Raw genomic sequence first — 12,739 nt, 5'->3', positions numbered from 1 at the left:
CTAGCTGATTTGGACCTTTAAGGGTAGCTTGGTGTTGCTCTTATGTGATAGCTGGATCTGTGAGCTGAGGCTTTGCTAAATTATGAAAGATTTTGGTTTCAGACCTATTTGTATCTGGTGCCTTCTCCCTTGTCCACCAGAGATTTTGATAATTACAATTAACAAATGCAATCAGATAAACAAGTAGATGGAGGCATGTTTGGGAGGAGAGGAGATTCTGGTGAATAGCTTCCAATGTTTGATGTGTCTTGTTTGCTTTTCTGGCTCAGCACCTTTCTTTTTTCATTCTCTGTCCTGTGGTTTTTTTGTTTTGTTTTTCCTTGTTATCTTTTCCTGGTGTCCCTCCTTTTTTCAGTGTTATCATTGTCTTTAACAGCGTATATTTCATTCTTTTATTCCTTCATTCTGCTTCTTTCAGCTCTTCCCCTGTGTCTCCTCTTCCAGACTTCTCTTTTCCCCTACAGCTCCTCTCTGGATTTCTGCCCCTCACCAGCACACAAATAAAGCATTCTCTTTCTCATTGCCCATCCCAGTGCCCATCTTCCATTCTTTCTTTCTCATTGCCCATCCCAGTACTCATCTCCTCCCATCCACTTTCTCCCTCTTGCCCATGAAAGATCTTTTATCCCTCTCCATCCATCATGGGTCTGACATCTAGTACTCTTTCTTCCCTTTCCAGCTTCCATCTGTTTTTCCCATTGCCATCTCTTTTTCACATAGTTGAGCTGTCTCGCCAACTCTGCCCCTTCACCCTCATTCTCCTTTTTCCTGCCCTTCTAATCCTATTTGTCTCCCATCTACTTCCATCTCTCTCTGCATCACCTCTCATCCATATAATTCATCTTTCCACATTTGTCATTCTTTGCCTTGACAGATCTTCATTTCTCTTCTTCCCTTGGTGTCTCCTACTGTTGTACTCCCCTTCCCTAGAATCTGTCTCCTCTCTCTGTCATATCTGCCCTTGTTTTCCACCACCTTTCTGCTGTTTTGCCTCTTTCCTTTTTATTTCTTTTTACAAGCATCTGCCCCATCTCCTTTCTCATCCACAAAAATGGACCCTGCATCTTATCCTGTCATATCAAAAGTCTCTCTCTCTCTCATCTGCCCTTGTTTTTCCTCCACCTTTCTGCTGTTCTGTCTTTTTTTTCCAAGCATCTGCTCCATCTCCTTCCTCTTCCACAAAAATGGACCCTGCATCTTATCCTGTCATATCCCAGCATTTTTCCCACCCCACCCATTCTCCCTTTCTCCCTTTTCTCTGGCATTTGTCCTTCATGAAATCAACATCAGGATGTTTGTCTGCAATTTTCAACTTGCTTGTGGTGTCAACATGGATAGGGTAAGAACATCAGCATTTGTGGGATGGGCTCCCATTACTCTTACTGATGGATTCTGCACAGTTTAGTGTGTGGTGTTAACAGTGGGAGAAACACACACAAATGTACCGCAGAGGACATGGGACATTTGATATAGAGTGTGGGTGCTGTGGATGCTATATCTGCATCATCTGCCATCTCAGCCAGTCTAATCAAACTTGTGTTCTTCACATAGTAGTTTGCATCAGTATCACTGGGTTAATGCATTAAGCTAATCAACAGAAAGAAAACAAAATAAAACATGGAAAAGAAAATACCTTTTTTATTGGACATAACTTAATACATTTCTTAATTAACTTTTGAAGGTTGCCCTTCTTCGTCCAATCGGACGAAGAAGGGCAACCTTCGAAAGCTAACAGGGCTACCATACCTCTCTACTGCATTAAGCTAAAAAGTTGAGTTTTGCTGAAACTAATTACATAAGAATTGATTATGGTATTTTCTATTTTCTTACTTTAATGAAAAATGCACATCTGCTTGGAAAGCAGCATGCTATCAAAGTGTTCTCTATGGGAGACAAAATAGGAGCAAATTCCTTCCAAAATGCCCTCCAGACAAATGGCTTTTGTTTGTAAATGAGAACATTCTGAGCCTAAACAGCTGGCCTGGAGAAGCTGCTATTTTTTACAACATATTATGGGTAGCTAAAAAGGTAGTCAAGTTTGGCTATCTTTTTAATTAAAATTCCATTTTAGCAGACTGCTCTGCTGTTAGAATGAGATGATTATTCTTATCTGTTCTAAACAGTGGTGTGTGTGGGAATCTCCATTTTTTTTTAAAGGAAGTCTAATAGTATCTGAACTGTTAGTGTTTTTCATTAGAAATTGCCTCATTTTGCCTTTAAAGAAAAGAAGCAGGTAACTTAAAATTTTTAAGAGACTATATAGGACTTGTCCTTATGTAAAGTAGCTCCACAATCCTACTGTATGACTGCTATGAACCTTATGGTCTGGGGCTGGCATTGGGCCTCTTAAGGCCTGGAGTAAACTCTTATATAGGCTCTTTCATAATTCAGGCATAAAAAAGAATATATTCTTTACATTACAATAATGAATTCTACCAAAACTGTTCCACAATATACAAAATGTAGAGGGGCAACAATTTTGTTCAATATTTTCAAGTTCTCTTCATTTCGTTTTCTTTAGCAGCAGACAAAACACTTTTTTCCCCATATGCTGATATTTTATTTTGGTACTGGTTTTATGTGATTTAAACTTTTCTCATTCTAAAATAGCCACTTATATTGCTAAACTTAGACTGGGCTTAATCTCGTATGTTAAAGTTGAATGTGAGTAAAACTAAAGTACTTTGGATTAATAAACAAAAGGAGTTGTTGAATGATATTTTGACAGAGAAATCAACCAAATTACTTGGTGAAATTTTAGACTCTTCATTACCTTTGGAATGACAAGTCAAGTTTTTTGTCCCAGCTGGATTATTGCAATATACTATACCTTGGTATTTCAGTTAAACTACAGAATTGGCTCCAACTGCTGCAAAATATGGCAGTCTGATTAATTTTTAAATACTTTTATCACCCTTCATGTCAAAATTACACTGGCTTCCGTTAAATGCCAGCAGTTTAAGATGTCTTGTTTTATCTTTAAGAAGATTCTGCATAGTAAAGCTCCTCAACATATTAATCAATTGATTCATACTCTATTTGGGTCAAGAATCAACCCAACATTGGACCAATTATAACTAGGTTTTCCATCTTTTAAAGGGATACATTAAAAAAAAAAGTATTAGGAAGTTCCTTTTTCTGTCAAGCAGTTCTTTTTTGGTATAGACTACATTCTTCTTGTATTTCTTTTTGCAAAAATTTGAAAACCTATTTATTGGGTAAACATTTGACCAAGGGCTAGTTAGTTTATCTGTGCAATATAAATTGTATTAACTAATCCTTTGTTTCATTTCAAGTTTGAAGAGTGTATGCAGCTTTGGATGTATTTTTTTAGGGTTTAAGCGAGTTACAAATGTCAGATTAGATTAGAAATACACAATCTACAAAATGTATAAGCGTAACGAAAAAAGGAATATACCTGCAATTGAAATCTGTTATTTGATTGAAGTGCAATGAATTTTCTGTACTATCATTAAAAACAAAAAAAAAACTTGCACCTAGGCTTTCAAGATTAGTCTGTAGTATAGATGAGAAAACATAACTTAATGTGGAGTGGCATTTTTGACCTGCAACCCACAATGTTTGAAAAGTTGGCTCCTATGCTCATTTGTTCTACCTGAAGAATATGTTTTGATTTATTTGTGAGTTCTCTTCTGTTCTCTGATTAGGGTTATACTAGTGTAATCTGGATATTTATTAGGATTTATTTACCGCCTTTTTGAAGGAATTCACTTAAGGCGGTATACAGTAGGAATAAATCAAACATGAGAAATAGACAATTACAGCAGTAAAAATATTCAAATAACAGGACAAAGTATGGCATAACATACTACTTTACATTGCCAAGAAGGAGCGAGGGTACTCTGCCTAACTATATATTCAGAGCTGCTGTTCAGGTGCTATCCATATAGCATCTTAGCAGGGGTTTTCCCATGAATGAAAGCTGAGCTGGCGCTAAAGACAGCTAAAGGGCACAGTCCTTGAGACAGCCTTTGGAGGCGAAATACGCATGTTGGACATTAAGTGGTTGGTTCCGCAGAATCATAGTGGAGATTGGGTGGTGATACTGGTAATTGGGAAACAAAATGGGAGCTGGGCAGACTTCTACGGTCTATGCCCTGATTGTGACTGAATAGATAGGGATGGGCTGGAGTGTAAATTTTAAGGGGCTTCGACATTAGCTCCAGAACTTAGTACAAGAACAATGCTGGGTAGACTTCTGCAGTCTGTACCCTGAGAAAGGCAAGGACAAATCAAACTCGGGTATACATATAAAGTATCACATACCATGTAAATGAGTTTATCTTGTTGGGCAGACTGGATGGACCGTACAGGTCTTTATGTGCCGTCATTTACTATGTATGTTACATCCCCCATCTGACAATATTTAAGATGAGTACAAAAATGGTTCAATCACTATTAAATTTAAATTAAATTTAAGCTTGCTAAATCTAGTGTACCGATGAGGTGGGTGCTTATTATCTTGCAAAAGTGTGAAGACATAGGCAAGTGGCACCGCTGAGGTCACCAAGAACTTTGAATATCATTACTTGCAAAAGAAATGTATTGATGGAAGATTAGTTGGCACATCAGTGTTGGGGTGACCTTAAGATTATTACTGCTATAGTGGGAGGGAAGAGCATACTGTTGGAGTCTCCCACATAATAAAATGAACTATTATCTGCCATCTGTGAGGGATCCATATAGCAAAGCCATTAAAATGCAGCACTAACTAACTTAAGACCATTTAGCTGTATGTATAACTACAGGTGAAAGTGATTTTCTTTGTACTGTATACAGTACCACCACCTATCTAGATAGTGGCACTGAAATATACATTTTTAAATTCAGCCACTGGTGTTTAAAACCAGTTCTCACCATGGGATCTAAATATTGACCTGGTTGTGACAATAGCCAAAGCAGAAGGATTTAACCTTAATGGGGTCTCTTACTAAAGTAAAGCAGTGGATGTGGTACTGTTAGCACGCACATGGCCACGCCATGGTAACAGCTATTGCACACTTAGCATGTGAATTAGAGCACGTTAAGTGCACATTGAAGAATGGATGTGCACTGCAATTCAGAGTTAGCACATAGCTATCATTGCTGCAGATAGAATAGATACACATACCACTAACCCCAATAGGAAATGGCAAATGCATCTGTGCTATCTGTTAGTGCCTTCCTCTGTAGTAAAGGTTTTTCCTGTCTGATAACTGCATGGGCAGATGCTGGGAATGCTCCAAACAATTACAGTGGAGGCTTTGCTGTTTGTTAATAAGGGCACTTACTATATGATGATGTACTGCACTGTAGTACAAGGGGCTTAAGTCATTTCGTTTCCCAAATCAGGCTCCTTGTCAAGTAAGGAATTCCTTTCAACTTTAGAATATTATAAAAGAAGTTAGCATATATATTTTATATATATTTTTTAACCCCACTGCCACATCACTTGTTGAAAACAAGTTTCCTAACCTATCATTCACCTTTTCACCTTGTATCAGCAGGTCTCCTGTCTTCAGGCTTGGATAAAATAGTGTGGTTGCTGTGTTAGTCCACTTTAGAGATAATAAATAGAAATAGTCCAATAAAAAGAAAGTTTAATTTATTTTGTTTTAACTTAATACAGTTTTGATTTGCTTTTGAAGGCAACGACTTCAGGTTAGACATGAAGGTGTTGCCTTCAAAAGCTAGTCAAAAAATCTACTTAGTCCAATAAAAAGGTATCATCTTTATTTTTATTTCTATTCATTAACTTCAGTCTTGTAATATAGTTGGAGAGATTGGAGGGGGAAGAGTGCAAAAGGGTAGCTGTGAAAGAAACCTCAGTGTACCATAGTCTTAGTAGAGTTCTTGAGTATTGCATTCAGTTCTGGTCACCATATCTCAAAAAATATATAGCAGAATTAGAAAAGGTTCCAAGAAGAACGACTAAAATGATAAAGGAGAGGTTGGAACTCGTCTCGTATGAGGAAAGGCTAAAGAAGTTAGGGCTCTTCAGCTTGGAAAAGAGATGGATGAGGGAAGATATGATTGAGATCTACAAAATCCTGAGTGGTGTAAAACGAGTAGAAATTGATTTTTTTTTACTCGTTTCAAAAGTACAAAAACTAGGGGACACTTGAGGAAGTTACATGGAAATACTTTTAAAACAAATAGGAGGAAATGTTTTTTCACTCAATGAATAGTTAAGCTCTGGAACTCTTTGCCAGAGGAGGTGGTAACAACAATTAGCTTATCTAGGTTTTAAAAAAAGTTTGGATAAATTTCTGGAGGAAAAATCTATATTCTGCTATTGAGACAGACATGGGAAGCAACTGCTCGCCTTGGGACTTGTAGTATGGAGTGTTGCCACGATTTGGGTTTCTGCCAAGTACTTGTGATCTGGCTTGGCTACTGTTTGGAAAACAGGATACTGGGCTAGATGGACCACTGGTCTGACCCAGTATGGCTACTCTTACGTTAAGAGGAGCAGGAAGAATCTGCTGTATAAAATCTCCCCCCCAACCCCCCAAGGATCATAATAATTGTGGATGCTGCTGAGTCTTGCAACTTTAAAACTGTCACTGCACTCAGTTTAGCTTATTTTCATCAGTTGTCGTATGGGTCTTGAGCCAGACCTGCAACATGAAGGTTTGCTTACACAGTTTAACCTGTGAAAATGCCACTCCATATGCTGGAATATGCAGTCAGCAAAATTGCTGTTTTTCTATTTTTAGCCAGGTATTCCTAGAATTTTGTAAGTGTGCTAACTTACTAGAATTGACCATCTGCCATAAAAGATAACAGATGAGTCCAGCCAAAGGGTCCCGTTTCTTTAAACAAAACAAGCAGCCATTCCAAGGTTCAGTTTGCTATTGTTGAATCAATTTCAATATTATGTTTGCAACAGAGTTCTGGAGTAATGGTGTAGATTACTATATACTTGTTCTAGTGGTGTAGATTAGCCAGTGGGAGCACAGTACTAGTTTTTCTTTCCCCTGCAAATTCTATATTACAAGATTTTGCTATAGATTGCAAAGTTAGCAGATCTAATAACTGTTTTAACCTTCATTTCAGATCTAATAGCTGTTTTATCCTTCATTTCTTTCGGAAAAATCTATATTCTGCTATTGAGACAGACATGGGAAGCAACTGCTCGCCTTTCGGAAATGAAGGATATGAACTGCAGAAAAAATGGCTTCTGCAACCCCCCCCCCCCCCCCAAGCAAGCTGGGGAATACCTTTTAAAAACTGTAATAAGTTACAAGCATGATTATGGAAGGATAATGTATGTATTAATATTTGAGGAAAAAGACATTGGAGAATTTTGTGCCTTGCAGGGAGTGGAGGATTAGACAATTAGTGGTTAGAGAAACAGGCTGTGCAGAAGAGAAGCTCCTTCACTTGCCAAACAAGACTACTACATCCATTTGACAAACTCTCTTGGCCCAAACCCTCGAAGTCTCTTTGCCACACTGAACTCTCTTCTCAAAGTGCATTCACTTCCAACCCCCCCCCCCCCCCACTTCACTTTCTTCCCAGACTATGGCTGAGTACTTCCATAGCAAGGTTCACAAGATTAACCTTGAGTTCTCAACCAAGTCACCTCTACCTCTCCTTCTCCCAGTCCATTCTTGCAACTCCTGCCTCCTTTTCTGATGAAGAGGAAACTGCACATTTTCTTTCTTCCTCCAAACTACCTGTTCTGCTGATCCTGTTCCCACCCATCTATCCAGCACTAGCTCTGCTACTGTAGCTCTTATATCCGTCATATTCTCTTTCACTTTCCACTGCAACTGTTCATGATACCTTCAAACATGCCATAGATACACCACTCTTCAAAAAACCATCATTGGACCCTACCTGCGTTTCCAACTATCGCCCCATCTCCCTCCTCCCTTTCTTATTCAAGCTACTTGAGCATGCTTTTCCTTGCTGATGTCTTGGCTTTTCATCTCAAGCTATTATTGGCCCACTTCAGTCTGGTTTTCTCTCTCTATATTCAACTGAAACAGCCCTTGCTAAAGTCTCCAATGACCTGTTCCTGGCCAGATCCAAAGGTCTCTATTCTATCCTAATCCTTCTTGATCTATCTGCTGCTTTTGACACAGTTAATCACCACCTACTCCTTAATATGCTGTCCTCACTTGGATTTTGGGGCTCTGTTCTTTCTTGGTTTTCTTCTTCTCACCCATTGCTCTCTTAGTGTATACTCTGATGGATCCTCCTCCACTTCTATCCCACTATCTGTTAAGTACATAAGTAATGCCACACTGGGAAAAGACCAAGGGTCCATTGAGCGGCCAATCCAGGCCAAGGGCACCTGGCAAGCTTCCTAAACGTACAAACATTCTATACATGTTATTCCTGGAATTGTGGATTTTTCCCAAATCCATTTAGTAGCGGTTTATGGACTTGTCCTTTAGGAAACCGTCTAACCTTTTTAAACTCTGCCAAGCTAACCGCCTTCACCACATTCTCTGGCATCGAATTCCAGAGTTTAATTATGCGTTGGGTGAAGAAAAATTTTCTCTGATTTCTTTTAAATTTACTACACTGTAGTTTCATCACATGCCCCCTAGTCCTAGTATTTTTGGAAAGTATGAACAGACGCTTCACATCCACCTGTTCCACTCCACTCATTATTTTATATACCTCTATCATGTCTCCCCTCAGCCAGCTCTTCTCCAAGCTGAAAAGCCCTAGCCTCCTTAGTCTTTCTTCATAGGGAAGTCGTCCCATTCCCGCTATCATTTTAGTCGCCCTTCGCTGCACCTTTTCCAGTTCCACTATATCTTTCTTGAGATGCGGCGACCAGAATTGAACACAATACTCAAGGTGCGGTCGCACCAAGGAGCGATGTAACAGCATTATAACATCCTCACACCTGTTTTCCATACCTTTCCTAATACCCAACATTCTATTCGCTTTCCGAGCCGCAGCAGCACACTGAGCAGAAGGTTTCAGTGTATTATCCACGACGACACCCAGACCCCTTTCTTGGTCCGTAACTCCTAACGTGGAACCTTGCATGACGTAGCTATAATTCGGGTTCTTTTTTCCCACATGCATCACCTTGCACTTGCTCACATTAAACGTCATCTGCCATCTAGCTGCCCAGTCTCTCAGTCTCGTAAGGTCCTTCTGTAATTTTTCACAATCCTGTTGCGAGTTAACGACTTTGAATAACTTGCATCACCTTGCACTTACATTTTTTTTTGTTACATTTGTACCCCGCGCTTTTCTCACTCATAAACGTCATCTGTCATTTAGCTGCCCGTTCTCGTAAGGTCCTTCTGTAATTTTTCACAATCCTGTCGCGAGTTAACGACTTTGAATAACTTTGTGTCATCAGCAAATTTAATTACCTTGCTAGTTACTCCCATCTCTAAATCATTTATACAGTGGTGGAAATAAGTATTTGATCCCTTGCTGATTTTGTAAGTTTGCCCACTGACAAAGACATGAGCAGCCCATAATTGAAGGGTAGGTTATTGGTAACAGTGAGAGATAGCACATCACAAATTAAATCCGGAAAATCACATTGTGGAAAGTATATGAATTTATTTGCATTCTGCAGAGGGAAATAAGTATTTAATCCCTCTGGCAAACAAGACCTAATACTTGGTGGCAAAACCCTTGTTGGCAAGCACAGCGGTCAGACGTCTTCTGTAGTTGATGATGAGGTTTGCACACATGTCAGGAGGAATTTTGGTCCACTCCTCTTTGCAGATCATCTCTAAATCATTAAGAGTTCTGGGCTGTCGCTTGGCAACTCGCAGCTTCAGCTCCCTCCATAAGTTTTCAATGGGATTAAGGTCTGGTGACTGGCTAGGCCACTCCATGACCCTAATGTGCTTCTTCCTGAGCCACTCCTTTGTTGCCTTGGCTGTATGTTTTGGGTCATTGTCGTGCTGGAAGACCCAGCCACGACCCATTTTTAAGGCCCTGGCGGAGGGAAGGAGGTTGTCACTCAGAATTGTACGGTACATGGCCCCATCCATTCTCCCATTGATGCGGTGAAGTAGTCCTGTGCCCTTAGCAGAGAAACACCCCCAAAACATAACATTTCCACCTCCATGCTTGACAGTGGGGACGGTGTTCTTTGGGTCATAGGCAGCATTTCTCTTCCTCCAAACACGGCGAGTTGAGTTCATGCCAAAGAGCTCAATTTTTGTCTCATCTGACCACAGCACCTTCTCCCAATCACTCTCGGCATCATCCAGGTGTTCACTGGCAAACTTCAGACGGGCCGTCACATGTGCCTTCCGGAGCAGGGGGACCTTGCGGGCACTGCAGGATTGCAATCCGTTATGTCGTAATGTGTTACCAATGGTTTTCGTGGTGACAGTGGTCCCAGCTGCCTTGAGATCATTGACAAGTTCCCCCCTTGTAGTTGTAGGCTGATTTCTAACCTTCCTCATGATCAAGGATACCCCACGAGGTGAGATTTTGCGTGGAGCCCCAGATCTTTGTCGATTGACAGTCATTTTGTACTTCTTCCATTTTCTTACTATGGCACCAACAGTTGTCTCCTTCTCGCCCAGCGTCTTACTGATGGTTTTGTAGCCCATTCCAGCCTTGTGCAGGTGTATGATCTTGTCCCTGACATCCTTAGACAGCTCCTTGCTCTTGGCCATTTTGTAGAGGTTAGAGTCTGACTGATTCACTGAGTCTGTGGACAGGTGTCTTTCAAACAGGTGACCATTGCCGACAGCTGTCTGTCATGCAGGTAACGAGTTGATTTGGAGCATCTACCTGGTCTGTAGGGGCCAGATCTCTTACTGGTTGGTGGGGGATCAAATACTTATTTCCCTCTGCAGAATGCAAATAAATTCATATACTTTCCACAATGTGATTTTCCGGATTTAATTTGTGATGTGCTATCTCTCACTGTTACCAATAACCTACCCTTCAATTATGGGCTGCTCATGTCTTTGTCAGTGGGCAAACTTACAAAATCAGCAAGGGATCAAATACTTATTTCCACCACTGTAAATATATTAAAAAGCAGCGGTCCTAGTACAGACCCCTGAGGAACCCCACTAACTACCCTTCTCCATTGTGAATACTGCCCATTTAACCCCACTCTCTGTTTCCTATCCTTCAACCAGTTTTTAATCCACAATATGACTTTTCTTCCTATCCCATGACCCTCCAATTTCCTCTGTAGCCTTTCATATGAGGTACCTTGTCAAACGCCGTTTGAAAATCCAGATACACAATATCAACTGGCTCCCCTTTGTCCACATGTTTGTTTACTCCTTCAAAGAATTGAAGTAAATTGGTCAGGCAAGATTTCCCCACACAAAATCCGTGCTGACTCGGTCTCAGTAATCCATGTCCTTGGATGTGCTCTGTAATTTTGTTTTTAATAATAGCCTCTACCATTTTCCCCGGCACCGACGTCAGACTCACCATCTATAATTTCCCGGATCTCCCCTGGAACCTTTTTTAAAAATGGGCGTTACATTGGCCACCCTCCATTGGTGTACCTCAGGGTTCTGTCTTGGGACCTCTTCTTTTCTCCATCTTGCTCTGATCTCCTCCCATGGTTTTTAGTGTCACCTTTATGCTGAAGACTCCCAGATCTACCTCTCCACACCAGAAATTTCAGCAGGAATCCACCAGGCCCAAGTCTCATCCTGCGTGTCTGATATTGCTGCCCGGATCTCTTACTGCCATCAGAAACTAAACATAGCCAAGACTGAGCTTCTTATCTTCCTCCTAAACCCACCTCTCCTCTTCCCCCTTTCTTCATCTCCTCCTTGGATAACACTCTCATCCTCATCAACTCGTAACCTTGACTCCTCTCTCTGCACATATCCAACAGACTGCTAAAACCTGTTGTTTATTCCTCTATAATATCACCAAAATCTTTCCATTCCCTTTTGAGCACGCTACCAAAACCCTTATCCACACTCTCATAACCTCACGCTTAGACTAATGCAACTTGCTTCTCACAGGTCTCCCACTAAGCCATCTCTCTCTCCCCTTCAATCTGTTCAAAATTCTGCAGCAGGATTTATATTCCGCCATTGTTGCTGTGCTCATATTATCCCTCTCCTCAAGTCACTTCATTGGCTCACAATCTGTTTTCGCATACAGTTCAAACTCCTCTTATTGACTTAGAAGTGCATTCACTATGCAGCTCCTCAGAACCTCTTCACTCTTCTCTCCCTACACTCCTACCTGGGAACTCCGTTCATTGGGAAAATCTTTTATCTGTACCCTTCTTCTCAACTGCCAACTCCAGTCTCTGTTCCTTTTATCTTACTGCACCGTACACCTGGAATAGACCCCCCCCCCCCCCAATGTAACATATGCATGGGTGGTATTGGACTGACAACTCTTACAGAATGTGTCAGTGAAACTGACTAGGGAGGAAGTTATATTGATCATGCTACTCCATATTTAGTTAAAACCCACTGGCTACCTGTAAAGGCTAGAATCGAGTTGAAAATTTTTATATTTGTTTTTACATTTTTCTATGGGATGGCACTATGTCACTTTGTAAGCTTTTAGGTCCCAAGTCAAAGTTTGTGATCACTTGAAAATCTGGTTAGTTTTGCCAAGAGTTTCTACAATTCGCTTACAAACCACAAGATGTAAAACTATTGTAGGTTATAGGCCTTACTCTCTGGAATTCTGTACCAATTCACCTTAGAATGATGTCTTATCAGGTGTTTAGATAACAATACTTATTAACTGTGTGATTATAGCTGGTTACTTAAGGTGTGTTTTTTTTTAAATATCT

General features: G+C 40.5%; 1 protein-coding gene across 1 annotated transcript in view; it reads left to right on the top strand.

Moving 5' to 3' along the window:
* FHOD1 (formin homology 2 domain containing 1) overlaps nucleotides 1–12,739 on the top strand; it is a 586,414-nt gene that overhangs the window by 99,912 nt on the left and 473,763 nt on the right. The gene's annotated exons all lie outside the window — the stretch shown is intronic.

The sequence above is a fragment of the Microcaecilia unicolor genome, chromosome 5 (assembly GCF_901765095.1).
Source record: "Microcaecilia unicolor chromosome 5, aMicUni1.1, whole genome shotgun sequence".
Taxonomy (NCBI): Eukaryota; Metazoa; Chordata; class Amphibia; order Gymnophiona; family Siphonopidae; genus Microcaecilia; species Microcaecilia unicolor.
The sequence above is the reverse complement of the archived record's forward strand: the minus strand, read 5'-3'. Positions and strand labels throughout refer to the sequence as shown.